Here is a 15,977-nt window from a genome sequence, read left to right on the forward strand (position 1 = left end):
TAAGAATTCTTGAATCAGCTCACTTTACAACCTATATTACAAACTAGCATAGATCTCCTGCATCTACCATAGCTGCAGAACGCATTTCTCGGAGAAGGTATAATACGAATAGTTCTCCATCAGAGAACTAGGATAAATCCTTCAGACTGTTGAAGAACAGGAACTCCGCTTCAAAGAAGTTCTTAATAAACAGCACTACAACGTATATATCGAGCTACTGAATGATTGCTTCATGCAATATATAGATAAAAAGATAGAGTGATAGCAGTGCAAGATAATGCTCTGTATGATTCATATTAACAACAAGATTTGCAACTAGCATTAACAGAAGAAAGACTAGGAATAACAACAATATAAGCAGAAGCAAGCTAAGAAGCTTACTCAAGAAGCAGCGAAGCAGGCTCAGAAGAACGAGCAGTTCTCAACAAATTCAAAAGAACAGAATTGCTTGTAAAGAAACTGCAGATAATCAGACCAGAATGATTCCTATATAAAGCTTTCAGAACAGACTATACTTACATCAAATTCGATATATACATTCAAGAATGCAAGTACTGCACACTATTGAATAGTAGCGCTTAGGGAAACTTCATATCCTTATACATTATTAATTAGATACAACTATAATGAAAATGGAAGAAGCACTTCTATATTTTCAGCGCTGTAGAAGAACAATCTGTTACATATAATCAAGAAGTAATTAATAAGGAAACTGATTATCTATTTATCTTGATTTAAGAATGCATAATCAGAGTTTCCTTTAATATCACAGATATAGCATAGCATAAGCTGATTATAGAACTTCCATAGCTCAAAAAGCATAATTCTCGAATTGATTGAACTACTAGCCAGATCTCATGAGAACAAGCTGTATCCAAGAAGATAGTTATAATCAATAACGCAGAATCGAAGCTAGTGATTGAAGAATACTCAGGAAAAGAAGCTTCATACAACTTCATATATACTTCCAAGTCAGCAGGGCTAGCAATTCAAGGAGAAGAACTTAGTAACAAGCGAATCCAAATAGTGCTAGAGCGCTAACAGATTAGCAAGATAATGGAAGCGAGACTCTCAGCAAGTCGGTTTGCTCTGGAGCGATAAGGAAAGGCTTCAGAAAGTGAATTGTAGGCTCATACAGGAAAAACCTCGAAACCAGGCTCTCAAGCGCTCAGTCCGGCCCAAAGCAAACACTCAAAGCTCTCAAAAACATCACTAAAAACAACAAGCGAAAAGAAGCACACTCAACAGTACCTACTGTTCCTTCAGATAGCAGAAATAGCACAAGAATCAGAACCAACACTCGCAAATATACTACAAGAATATTATAAATTCAAGAAACTATTCCAGAGAGAATTGGATATAAGACTATCAGAATACAGCTTGTATAATCACGAGATCTCACTACAAGAAGAAAAACAGCCCAAATTCTTCCCTATTTACAGACTAAACAAGATACAATTAGAAACACTTAAAAAGTATCTTAACAAGAATCTTAAGAAAGAATATATACAATTATTGCAATTACCAGCAGAATATCCCATTCTATTTATACTCAAGAAAAACAGCAAGCTTAGGCTATATATTAATTATAAACAATTCAATAATATTACAATTAAGAACTGATACTTATTACTATTCATCAAGGAATTACAAAACAAGCTATAAGAAGTACAGTAGTTTACAGTTCTAGATCTAAAAAAAGCTTATAATCTAATCAGAGTAAAGAAAGAAGAAGAATGGAAAACTGCTTTCAGAATGCGCTATAAATACTATGAATACTTGATTATGCTCTTCAGTTTAACAAATATCCTAGCTTCATTTCAAGAAATAATTAATTATATTCTATACAAATATCTAAACTAGTTCATTATTGCATATCTTAATAATATTCTTATTTACTCTCAAATACTGAAAGAATATAAGAAGCATATAGAAACAGTATTGTAAACGCTCCAAGATGCAAAACTCCTTATGAAACCCGCAAAGAGTTACTTTCATATATAAAAGATTAACTATTTCGGATTCACAATCAAACCAGAATACATTAAGCTATAAAAAGACAAGATAGAAGCTATCAGAAATTGATCAATTCTTAAGAATATTAGAGATATTAGATCTTTCCTTGGATATATCAACTTCTACAAGCAGTTTATCAAGAACTATAGCTGGATCGCATATCCTTTTACAAATCTTACTAAAAAGAATTAATCTTTCGAATAAATCTCTAAAGCACAAGAAGCCTTCGATAAGATCATCAGATACATTATCTCAGAACCGATTCTGTATAAAGCAGACTTCTATAAACCTTTTAAAATCGAAACTAATGCATCAGAATATACACTTGGAGAACAACTTGGTCAGCAAGATAACCAAGAATGTTTAAGAGTTATAAGCAACTTTTTGAAGAAGCTAAATAGCTCGGAAATCAACTACAGAATCCCTAATCAGAAACTCATAGCAATAGTGAAAGCTTTCGAGAAATAGCAACACTATCTCATCAGCGCATAGCATTCAATCATAGTTCATTCGGATTACAAGAATCTGATTATATTCATAACAACCAAGATCTTGAACAAGCAACAAGTTAGATGAGCAGAATTCCTCTTACAATTCAACTTTAAGATTATATACTGCAAAAGCTCGGAAAACGAATGAGCAGATGCTCTTAGCAGATAATCAGACTACCGAGATACGAATTCCTCAGATATACAGAACATCTTTACTCAAAACAAGTTAGAAAACCTCATCAATGCATATAGAGAACTGAATGCTGCCTTCAGAATCAGACTCTTGAAAAGAGATCCAGAATCAATGATTTCAGATAAACAAGATAACTACATTAAGAATATATACAGCGCACTAGCATACAGATACTAGAAAGTCAGAGCAATCTACAAATGCATTAAAAAATACTAAAACTTACTAGATCTTAGAAAAAGAATTAAAAACATTTTATAATAATGCAATAGCTGCAAGAAGAATAAAGCAGAAAGATATAAGCTTTATAAACTACTATATTCCTTATTAGTACTTATAACTATTTAGCAATTTATTAATCTAAACTTTATTATTAAGCTACTTCTCTTATAAGAACTCTTAACTAAGATACAATATAATAGCATTCTAGTAGTGATTTGCAAACTAAGCAAGTATGCTTATTTTCTTCTCTACAAGAAAAGCAGTATAGCAGAAGAACTTGCATATATATTTCTTAGAATGATCATCGCTAATTATAGCATGCTAGAAGAAATAATCTCTAATAGAGATAGAAAGTTCAACTCAAAGTTTTGAATCTTGCTTATAAAACAACTTAGAATATACTACAGAATGTTTACAGCATTTCATCTGTAAATAGATAAACAAACAGAAAGAATAAATCAAGTTATTAAATAGTATCTTCAGCACTATATTAATCAGAAACAGAATAACTGAATTAATCTATTACTTTGTAATGAGCACTGCAGCAATCCGAAGATTCCTAAGTACACGAAGGGGTTTATGCTAACAAGAGCGGTATCAAAGTGTCAAGTCCTTGAATACGGAACCGTACAAGTCCTAATAAGCAATGCAAGTGTTCACTGCCTTTGGAGCTACTCAGTGTATGAAACTGAATACTTAGATTAACAACTAAAGAGCTATATACTGGATCTATCTAATGATAATGAACGTGTTCTTATATATCCAGCTCTTCAGTATAGCTCGTTGGAATTGCTAGCGAGTCTAGCAATCCAAGATATGAAGCTCGTTGGAATTGCTAGCAAGCCCAACAATCCTCCCTTCTTTACAACCCTAATTCTGAGTTATATAATCAATGATTTGTTAGAACATTGAGTTCTTAATATCTAGTTCCTGTTACTTATGATCTATTCTGTAACCTGCATGTTAGATAGATCATAACATCATCTCCCTTCTATCAATCGTTATTCTCAACAATCTTCTATAAGTAATCTAGCAAATCTTCGTATTCATGATCTTGCCTTCCTAATCGAGATGCTGAACAGAATCAACAAAGTCGCGAAACCGAAATCCTCGAATCCTTGCTCTGACAAAAAGAAGCAGAAAGATCTCCTTCTTCAGTCCATTCTTTCAAACGGTTTCGATATGCATCCCTGTTCTTATTGCAACAGTTAAGGCCTGCAATCGTGCATCGTTTCTCCTCACGATTCATCCCGTTGCTCGGAGTGCGTTTCCCAGAATCGCGCCAAATGCAATGTTCTGGAGCCGATGAACGCTGCTGAACTCCTTCTTACCTCTACTCAGCACCGAAAGCTGGAGGACGAGATAGAAGAGTTGGAGTTGAAGTTGCTTCGACTGCGTTAACAAAAGAAGATGTGGCGTGAGAGGATGTCTCGGGCTATTTGTTGAGGTCTCAAGAACCTCGAAGATCTTGAGAAGGAGAAGGCTGAGGAGGCTGAGGCTAAGAGGGTCCGTGTTGCTGCTGAAGTGCAGGCTGTGGTAGCTGAGGAATCTGTTGTTGTAGCTGGAGATTCTTCTTTTGAGAGTTTTGATTGGAATTCTGTGAATCTGGGGAATTCTGTGGTAGATTAGTCGGGCTTTCTGGAGAGTGAGGTTCCCGAAGCTTCTGGGTTTCGCTCCGGGGCGGAGCGATTGTCTTAGATACTGGTTTCCTTTTTCTTCCAATACTCAGCTATTCTTTCCTGAGCGTTCTTAACGTTTTTCTTCGGTTCTCAAGAATTTTCGCTTGCTGGGTAATCTTTCCATTTGATAAGATATTCCCTCGTGCTATCTGTGCTTCTATGCTTGAGAATCTTTTCCACCTCATACTCTAGTTCGTTATTTTCCACTTCTGCTATATTATCCGCTGATATTTCCTGTGCTGCTAGTTCTAGCAGTGAAATGTGGAAAACTGGATATATCCTCATCCCATAAGATAATGCTAACTCATAGTTAATCAGAGAAATCTGTTGCAAGATTTTGAATAGTTCTAACTTCTTATAATTGAGCTTGTTGCTGGATCTAGTTGTTTTGATGTTTTTTCGAAGTAGGTAGACCTTATCTCCCTTCTGTAGGATTGGTTCCTCAATTCTTTTGAAGTTTGCATACTGCATTATTCGTTCTTGAACGAATTGTAATTCTAATCGGAGTTTCTTCTGAACTTTCTTAATCTTCTTAACCCTTTTATTCGCAGCTTCTGCATCTGCTCCTAGCAGTGCCTCGTAATAAGCTGTTGGATTATATTCATAGAGTATGAAGAATGATGATTTCTTTGTTATGCTTGTATCTGCGCTATTATAAGCAAACTGTGCGAGGGATAACAGATCAATCCAGTTGTTCTGTTTCTGATTGATATAGTATTGAAGATACTATTCAATAACTTAATTCATTCTTTCTATCTGTTTATCTGTTTGCGAGTGAAATGCTGTAGATATTCTATAGTATATTCTGAGCTATTTTATAAGCGAAGTTCAAAACTTTGAGTTGAACTTTCTGTTTCTGTTGGAGATTACTTCTTCTAGCATGCTGTAATTAGCGATAATTGTTCTGAGGAATACGTATGCAAGTTCTTCTGCTATACTGCTTTCCTTATAGGAGAGAAAGTAAGCATACTTGCTCAGTCTGCAAACTATTACTAGAATGCTATCATATTGCATCTTAGTTAAGAGTTCTTGTAAGAGAGGTAGCTTAATAATGAAGTTTAGATTAATGAATTGCTAAATAGTTGTAGATACTAGTAAGGAATGCAGTAATTTATAAGGCTTGTATCTTTCTACTTTATTCTTTTTGTAGCTGTTGCATTATTATAGGATATTCTCAATCCTTTTTCTAAGATCTAATGAGTTCTAGTATTTTTTGATATATTCGTAGATTGCTCTGATTCTCTAATATCCGTATGCTGATGCATTATGTATATCCTTAATGTAGTTATCTTGTTCATCCGGAGCCATTGATTCTGAATCCCTTTCCGAGAATTCGATCCTGAGAGCAGCATTCAGTTCTCTGTATGCATTAACGAGATTTTCTGATTCATCTTGAGCGAAGATGTTCTGTATATTCGAAGAATCTGCATCTCGATAATCTGATCTTCTGCTAAGAGCATCTGCTCGTCTGTTCTCTAAGCCTTTGTAGTATACAATCTTGAAGTTGAACTGTAAAAAGAATTCTGCCCATCTAACTTATTGCTTGTTCAAAATCTTAATTGTTATGAATGTAATCAGATTCTTATAATCCGAGTGAACTATGATCGGATATTATACGCTAATGAAGTAGTATTGCTACTCCTCGAAAGCCTTTATTATTGCTATAAGTTCCTGATTAGAGATTCTGTAATTGATTTCCGAGCTATTCAGCTTCTTTAAGAAGTTGCTTACAATCCTTAGATATTCTTAGTTATCTCGCTAGCTAAGTTATTCTCCGAGTGCATATTCTGATGCATCAGTCTCAACTTCAAAGGATTTATAGAGATCTGCTTCATACAGAACTGGTTCTGAGGTAACATGCCTAATGATCTCGTCGAAAGCTTCCTATACTTTGAAGATCCATTCGAAAAGCTATTCTTTTTTGGTGAGATTCGTAAGAAAGTGTGCGATCCGGCTGTAGTTCTTAATGAACTGCCTGTAGAAGTTGATATATCCGAGGAAAGATCTAATATCTCTAACATTCCTGGAAATCAGCCAATTCCTAACAGCTTCTATCTTATCTTTTTGTAGCTTAATGCACTCTAGCTCGATTGTAAATCCGAGGTAGTCAACCTTTTGTACGTAAAAGTGACTCTTTGCGGGTTCTACAAGGAGTTTTGCGTTTTGGAGCGTTTGCAATACTGTTTCCACATGCTTCTTGTATTCTTCCAGTATTCAAGAGTAAATAAGAATATCATCGAGATAAGCAATTACGAACTGATCCAGATACTTGCATAGAATATGATTGATCATTTTCTGGAATGAAGCTAGAGCATTCGTTAGATCAAAGAGCATAATCAAATATTTATAGTATCTATAGCGTATTCTGAAAGCAGTTTTCCATTCTTCTTCTTTCTTTACTCTGATCAGGTTATAAGCTTCTTTCAGGTTCAGAACTATGAACCACTATGCTCCTTGCAACCTATCTCATAGTTTCTTGATAAGTAGTAACGGGTATCGGTTCTTGATCGTAATATCGTTGAGTTGCCTGTAATCAACACATAGCCTGAGCTTGCTATTTTTCTTAGGTATAAACAGAATGGGGTATTCTGCTGGTGATTGCGATGATCGTATATATCCTTTCTTAAGGTTCTCGTTGAGGTACTCTCTAAGTGCTTCTAGCCGTGCTTTGTTTAGTTCGTAGATAGGGAAGAATTTGGGCTATTTCCCTTCTTGTAGCGGGATCTCGTAGTTGTATAAGCTGTATTCTAGCAATTCTGTATCCAATTCTTCCTGGAATAGTTTTTTGAACTTGTAGTATTCTCTTGGTATGCTTGCAAGTGTTAGTTCTGATCCATGTGCTGTTTCTGCTACCTGGAGGAACAGTAGGTATTGTTGAGCGTGCTTCTTTTCTGATGGCGTTTTCGAGGGCCTTGAGCGTTCGCTCCGGGCCGGACCGAGCGCTCGAGGGCCTGGTTTCGAGGTTTTTCCCGTGTATGTCCACAATCCACATTCTGAAGCTTTTCCTTGTCGCTCCGGGGCGGACCGACTTGCTGAGGGTCTCGCTTCCGTTGTTTTGCTAACCTGTTAGCGCCCTAGCACTGTTTGAGTTCGCTTATCACTAGGTTCTTCTCCTTGAGCTGCCAGCCCTGCTGACTTGGAAGTATGTGTGAAGTTGTGTGAAGCCTCTTTTCCTGAGTATTCTTCAATCACTAGCTTCGATCCTGCATCATTGATTGCAACTATCTCTCTGGATACAGCTTGTTCTCATGAGAGCTGGCCAGTAGTCCAATCGATTCGAGGATTGTACTCCTTGAGCTATGAAAGCCCCATAATCAGCTTATGCTATGCTGTATCCGTGATATTAAAGGAAGCTCTGGTTATGCATCCTTGAATCAAGATAGATAGATGATTAGTCTCCTTATCGATTACTTCTTGGTTGTATGCAACAAGTTGTTCTTCCACAGTGCTGAGGGTATATAGGCGTCTCTTTCATCTCTATTGTAGTTGTGCCTGATTAACGATGTATAGGAATATAAAGTTTCTCTGAGCGCTACTATTCATTAGTGCGCTGTATTTGTATTCTTGAATGTATATATTGAACTTGATATAAGCATAATCTATTCTAGAAGCTTTATATAGAGATTATTCTAATCTAATCATCTGCAATCTCTTTACAGATGATCCTATTCTTTTGGATTCGTTGAGAACTGTTTATCCTTCTAAGCCTGCTTCGCTGCTTCTTAAGCAAGCTTCTTAGCTTGCTTTTGCTTGTATCGTCATTATTCCTGATCTTTCTTCTGTTGATGCTAGTCGCAAACTTTATTATTAATATAAATCGTGCAGAATATTATTCTGTACTGCCACCATTTTATTTCCTTATTTACGCATTGCATGAAGCAGTTGTCTGGTAGTTCGATGTATGCATTGTGATATTGCCTATTGAGAACCTCCCTGAAGCGGAGTTTCTGTTCTTCAATAGCCTGAAGGATTTGTTCTAGTTCTCTGATGGAGAACTATTTATATTGCATCTTGTCTGAAAAATGCATTTTGCAGCTATAATAAGTGCAGAAGATCCAAGCTAATTCGTAGTGTAGGTTGTAAAGTAGGCTGATCCGAGAGTTCTCATCTTCTTATATCTTGATGTTTTGTAAGAGGATGCAGGTAAAGAGCTCCTCTAATCCTATTCTATAGACGAGATACTCGATTCATATTGTTTCCTTGTTCCATCCAATACCGAAGAGGAACTTCCTCGTAGGTTTCTTGGGTTTATTGTTCACGGGAGACTCTGGTAAACTGTTGGATTGCTTGTTTGAGCTTGATCTTTCTGTTGCCTGAGAAGCCTTCTTGGTATTGTTCAGGTATTTATACCAATAACTAAGAGGGTACCATCCTTTGTTCATTTCTCTGATTATAGTATCTGATGCAGGTGATGAGAAATGGCGAAGAGCACTGTTGCTAAGCCCTTTCTCCAGCGCCTGGATGCTTCATTCAGTGACATTAGAGCAGTCTGAGTTGTTGCTGCTCGTAGTTGTACTGAGCATATACCCTCGCCCTGCTGTTGCTATTTATCTGCAGCGCCTAGGTTTCTGAGAGAACCATCCTGAACCTTCCTTACTCGAGAGGTATATTAAGCAGTTGTTATTATAGCAGAATATTCAGCTGAGACTTCTGTAATTGATAGAGTTCGATACTTGCTCCGAGGAAATGTTTTTGCTCAGTTGATTGGATTTCTGTCATCGAGCGACATTCACCTGGCATCCTTCCTGAATTGATTGCCATTTGTTCTTCCGAGATTGATAGCAGTTGCATGCAATGTGTTCTTGTTTATTGCAATTGTAGCAAGTAATGCTATTCCTCTTGCTATACTGCCTGTTAGCAGCGTTGAGTTCCATGGAACCGGCATGCGTAGTGCCGCTCTGAGCTGTACTGCTATATCAACCGCTATTCTTGTTTTAGAGTTTCTTGCCTGTATTAGCCGAAAACCTTCAAGTCTGGCTTCCTCCCTTCTTAGACTTCTCCACCCGTCGTTCATACAGACAGTTGTCGATGCAGATAGCTTGATTAGAGAACGCTGCGAAGTTCTCCGGCTAATCCTGCTTGAAGATCTCATCTTTAACGTCGTTCTTGAGTCCCTTGTAATAATACTTCATGAGATTCTTATCTTCCCACGGGAGTTGCACTGAGAGCTGCTTGAACCTGACTGTATAGGCAGAAGCTGACTTGGTCTGTTTGAGATCCATAAGCTGCTGAGCTGTAGTGCGTTCTTCGTTGGAATTGCTAAAGGTCTTCTTGAGAGCCTTCTCGAAGCTCTCAAAGGAATCGAATATGTTCTTGATATTCTGGGTATGTATATTGGAATTGTTCTAATGCTCCAAGTAGTTGCATAGAGAAGGCTTATACTAAATGAGAGCATTCTTTTCGAGACGAGTTCCTGCGAGGATGACTTTCTCAGATTCTATAGTAAACTGGATTGCATGATGCAAGAAATACGCTCTGCAGTGGATGAGGAATCCATGCAGCGTTTTCTGATTGCCATCATACATAGCTGGCTTGTCCATCTTGTACGCCTTCCCAGCACCGCTGGTGACTGCAGAAGTGAACTGCGCCTGTTGAGCCTGTTGAGCTAGCTGAGCCTGTTGAGCTAGCTGAGCCTGTTGGTTGGCGATAGTAGCGCTCTGAGCCTGCTGTTGTTCGCGCAGATCCTGGATACGCTGGATAAGCTGATATACCTGATTAACCAGTTCTTCCTGAGTAGGGACGCATAGGGACGAAGGGATTCCTGGAGGAGCCATCGTGTTCCGTATTGCTCAAGGGATAATACTGAACCGTTCTTAAACAAGAGTTGTCAAAATGTAATGAGCACTGCAGCAATCCGAAGATTTCTAAGTATACGAAGGGGTTTATGCTAACAAGAGCGGTATCAAAGTGTCAAGTTCTTGAATACGGAACCGTACAAGTTCTAATAAGCGATGCAAGTATTCACTGCTTTTGGGGCTACTCAGTGTATGAAACTGAATACTTAGATTGACAACTGAAGAGCTATATACTGGATCTATCTAATGATAATAAACGTGTTCTTATATATCCAGCTCTTCAGTATAGCTCGTTGGGATCGCTAGCGAGTCTAGCGATCCAAGGTGTAAAGCTCGTTGGGATCGCTAGCAAGCCCAACGATCCTCCCTTCTTTACAATCCTAACCCTGGGTTATGTAATCAATGATTTGTTAGAACGTTGAGTTCTTGACACCTGGTCCCTGTTACTCGTGATCTGTTCTGTGACCTGCATGTTGGATGGGTCATAACATACTTCTTATATAGTTCGCTTATAATAATGCAGATATAAGTATAATAAAGAAGTTATTATTCTTCATATTTTACAGATATAATCCAACAGCTTATTACAAAGTACTACTAGAAGCAGATGCAGAAGCTGCAAACAAAAGGATTAAGAAAATTAAGAAGATTCAGAAAGAACTCCAATCAGAATTACAATTTATTTAAGAATGAATAATACAATATGCAAATTCCAGAAGGATTGAGAAACTAATCCTACAAGAAGGAGATAAGATCTACTTACTTCGAAAAAACATTAAAATAACTAGATCTAGCAACAAACTTGATTACAAGAAGTTAGAATTATTCAAAATCTTGCAACAGATCTTCTCAGTTAATTATAAGTTAGCATTATCTTATGAAATAAGAATATACTCGGTTTTCCACATCTTATTGCTGGAATCAGCAGCAAAGAAGATACTAATGGATAATACAGCAGAAGTAGAAAACAATGAATCAGAGTATAAGGTGGAAAAGATTCTCAAGTATAGAAGCATAGATAATACAAGGGAATACCTCATCAAATGAAAAGATTACCCAGCAAGCGAAAATTCATGGGAATCACAGAAAAACATTAAAAACGCTTCAGAAAAAGTAGCTGAATATTGGAAAAAGAGAGAAACCAGCATCTAGGATAGTCGCTCTGCACCAAACCAAGATCCAGAGGCTTCAGAGATCTCATTCTCCAGGAAACCCGACCAATCTACCACAGAATTCCCCAAGTTCACAGAATTCCAATCAAAACCCTCAAAAGAAGAATCTCCAGCTACAACAGCGGATTCCTTAGCCACTACAGCCCGCACCTCAGCAGCAACGCAAGCCCGCTCCTCCTCAGCTTCCTTACATTCCAGCTCCTCCACACTGGAAAAGCCTCAACGAATAGCTTTCATCATCCTCTCAAACCACAGATGCTTCTGCTTCCGCAAACATTCCACCTCTGCAGCAGCATCATGCAGCTGCTCCTCAGCACTCTCGAGTTGGTTCTCCAAACGCTGGTATTGAACCCCTATCCAACGAATTTCCGCTGCACCCAACCCCTGAACATCGCACCAGGAGCGACCCAGGCGAACACATTCAGCGCAACAAGAAGAATCCTCAATAGAAACTTAACAAAATTGAATACTATGATCCTCGCAGAAGGAACAGAAAGGCATGGTAATAGCATTCGTAAGAATCAAAGAAAGAAGGGAATCTTTTTGTTTAGTCTTCTCAGCGCGAGAACGAGATTTATTAACTCTGCTCGACATCTCGATTAGAAAGGCAAGATCATGCATACGAAGAACTCGCTAGGATACTTACAGAAGATTGTTGAGAACAACAACGGATAGGAGGGAGATGATGTTATGATCCATCCAACATGCAGGTCGCGAAACAGGTCACGAGTGATAAGAACCAGGTATTAGGAATCCAACGTTCTGACAAAGCATTGATTACATAATCCAGGGTTAGGATTATAAGCAGGATCAATTAGGAAGAATAGCTCCGGATAGGTGCTATCCAAAGCTAGCAGGATAACTTGGATATATTGCTATCCAACATATCCATACTGAAGAGCTGGATATATAAGAACACGTTCATTACCATTAGATAGATTCAGTGCATAGCTCTTCAGTTGTCAATCTAAGTATCAGATTACTCTCGTACTCTGATAGCCCTAAAGGCAGTGAACACTTGCATCGCTCATCAAAACTTGTACGGTTCCGTATTAAGGACTTGACACTTTGACACCGCTCTTGTTAGCATAAACCCCTTCGTGTACTTAGGAATCTTCGGATTGCTGCAGTGCTCATTACAGTCTGCTTTACTAGAGCTAATAATCTCCAATAAACTGTTAATAAGCTCTAATGAATTATTCAGTTGCCTATTGAGAAATACTTCTTCAAATGCTTATAAGAGCTATTCCGCTTATTATTGCTTGTAATATCTCAAGAGATATTTTTCTTTGTTATTTTCTCTAAAGACTAATTCTTTCTCAAGAGTATTAGAGCAATCTGAGTTGCTATTATTCAGAACTGTATTATAGATTGATTTCTTTCTTCCTATTGCTAGCTGCTTAGTTTTTCTTTATAATGCTTTCGGAAACTATTCTGAATCTTTCTTATTCGAGAGATGTATTAAGCAGTTATTATTATAGCAGAATATTCAGCTGAGATTTCTGTAATCAATGGAATCCGATACTTGCTCTGAGAGAATATTTTTGCTTAGCTGATTAGATTGCTATACTTGCATCACGTTAAGCTATTATTCTTTGAAGATAGATTTCTATTATTAAAGCTTTTTAAGCTAGCAACAATCTTGTGCAATATAGCTTAGTTTATTGCAGTTGTAATAGTTTCAATTGTATATCTTTCTTCTAATTGCATTTAATTCTATAGATCTAGCATAAGTACTTCTACTCTATACTATGCTCTGCTAAAGATCTTTGTTCTAGCTTCAGAGTTGAAACTTTTTGCTGATATTTAGCTGCAATCGCTATATAAGTTAGCTTTCTCTCTTCTTGAATTTTTCCATTTGCTATTTGTAAAAGCAGTTATTCATTTTAATAGCTGCATTTGAGAATGCTATAAAGTCTTCAAGCTATTCTTATTTTGCAATCTTATTCTTAATTTCATTCTTAAGTTTCTTATAATAGTATTCGATAAGATTCTTATCTTTCTATAGAAATTATATAGCAAGTTGCTTAAACTTAATTATATAAGCTAATGCTAATTTAATCTGCTTAAGATCTATTAACTGTTTAGCTGCTATATATTCTTTGTTAAAATTATCAAAGATGTTCTTAAGAGCTTTCTCAAAATCTTCAAAGGAATTGAATATCTTCTTAGTAATTCTAGCGCATATATCAGAATTGTTAGCATATTCCAGATAGTTGCGGAGAGAAGATTTGTACTAAATGAGAGCGTTTTTCTTAAAGCAAGTTCTAGCGAGAATAACTTTCTCGGATTCTATAATAAACTGAGAAGCATTATGCAAGAAGTACATCTTGCAGTAGGTAAGGAATTCCTAAAGAAGTTCCTGGATGCTATTATACATGGTGAGCTTGTTCATCTTGTATGCTTTCCTGGTGTTACTAGTGCTTATAGAGGTGAACTGCATCTGCTGAGCTTGTTAAGCTAGCTGAGCCTGCTGGTTAGCAATGGTGGCGCTCTGAGCCTGCTGCTGATTGCGTAGGTTCTGAATACGCTGAGTGAGCTGGTACACCTGGTTAACTGGTTCTTTCTGAGTAGGGGCGTGCGAGAACGAAGGGGATTCTTGAGAAGCTATTGTATTCCGTATTGCTTAAGGGGGTAATACTGAACTGTTCTTGAACAAGAGTTGTTAAAATGTAATGAATGCACTGCAATATCCGAAGATCTGAAGTATATAAAGAGTTTATGCTAACAAGAGCAGTATCAAAGTAGAATCCACTGAATACGGAATATAACTGTAGTCTGTGCAAGTGCTGATCATTCGCCTTTGGAGCTATTCAAGTGTGTAACAGATAAATACTTAGATTAACAACTGAAGAGCTATATCCTGATAAGCTATCTAATAGTAGTGAACGTATCCTTATATATCCAGCTCTTCAGTATGAATCGACAGAGTCGCTCGTCGACTTCTTCGACTGATCGACAGAGTCGCTCGTTAACTCCTTCGACTGTGCAACCATTATAACCCTAACTCTGGTTATGTAATCCTGGCCTGTGTCCTTTCCGTGGGCTAGTGTCGAATCTCTGATGCCGAAGGGTCCGTTCTGGACGTCCTTGGTGCTGTGCCGCTTCCCTATCGTGACCTGCATGTTGGGTGGGTCATAACAGTTTCCGAGAATCTCCCTCTTTATAGCATTATCTTATACGGATGTAGTATCTCTTCTTGAAGTGCAAGAAGCGCATCAGAGCATAAGTTATAAGCTGTATAGCAATAACTATACAGGTTAGTAATGATATCTTTCTATGTAGTATGATTCATATCTTCTCAATATCCTGCAATACCAAAAAGAAATGAGAATCAAACTGCTACGAGGATTTGTAGCAAGTGACTCGATCCAGAGATCTCCATAGAGAAGTTTTGATAAGTTTCTGTATTTGTTAGCAAAAAAACAAAAAAAAAGATTTAGGAGAGTAACCGAGTAGGGAGCTTACAATATATCTCCACCTATATTCTGAGCAAACCTGACATGCCTCAGAGCATCGCCGCCAGCCAGGAATTGCTCGCAAATCGAATAGCCGCGGACGAGTCTTGGGATGCTGTAACAGATTTCGCGTTCGAGGATTTGATATCTGATTGTACTCAAGTTGGCCCCCAGCCCTTGCCGGGCTGTGGGGGGGATTAGGAGGATCTGCGCATATATAAGACATAACTTATTTGTGTCTTTCGAGAATATAAGAGCACCCTTGACTCTGTGTCGATCGAGGCCGAGGTTGAGGCCGAGGTATATACTTGGGTCCAGTTGACAATACTGCAAAGACAGCAGTTTGCCAAACTCAAACCCAACCAGCCTGCTGCCTACTATGTACAACACGGGTCCCCCTGCCCCCAAGTTCTCTGGAAGAGGGAGATGACGGCGTTGATCCCAGGGCCCAGGCGTTGTTATCCTGTAGCATGGCGATGGGTTACTAGTACTACGGAGACGCCAGTGATGTCAGTGGCTCTCTATGCTTCTTACAGTTGGAGCATCGAAATTCACGGCAGTCGCGCCCGGGTTTCCGCGGAAGGTCCGGATCTAGCAGTTCGGCCCTCATCGCGAGGCGAGGCCCACTCTTTCTTTTGCTGGCCTTGCTGCTGAGGAGAGTCGGACATATTGAATTCATTATCTGATGGGAGCATGTTTCTACAGTAGGAGGCGAATGGATTTTAAGTATTGATGCAAAAGGTGATCGAAATATTGAGTTGAATATGGACTACGCACAAGTATTCCATGCAGCATACAGCACACTGACGAATTTCACTAGATAATCGGCTTAAACGTTATTCATTTGGTAAGTCGAAGCACCCCCTTGTGGACACCCCCCCCTTGTGAACACCCCTGGCCAGCCACATCGCATATATATATATACATTGATTTATATACATTTCTCTTCCTAAT

The sequence above is a fragment of the Cryphonectria parasitica genome (genome assembly GCF_011745365.1).
Source record: "Cryphonectria parasitica EP155 unplaced genomic scaffold M406scaffold_2, whole genome shotgun sequence".
Lineage (NCBI taxonomy): Eukaryota > Fungi > Ascomycota > Sordariomycetes > Diaporthales > Cryphonectriaceae > Cryphonectria > Cryphonectria parasitica.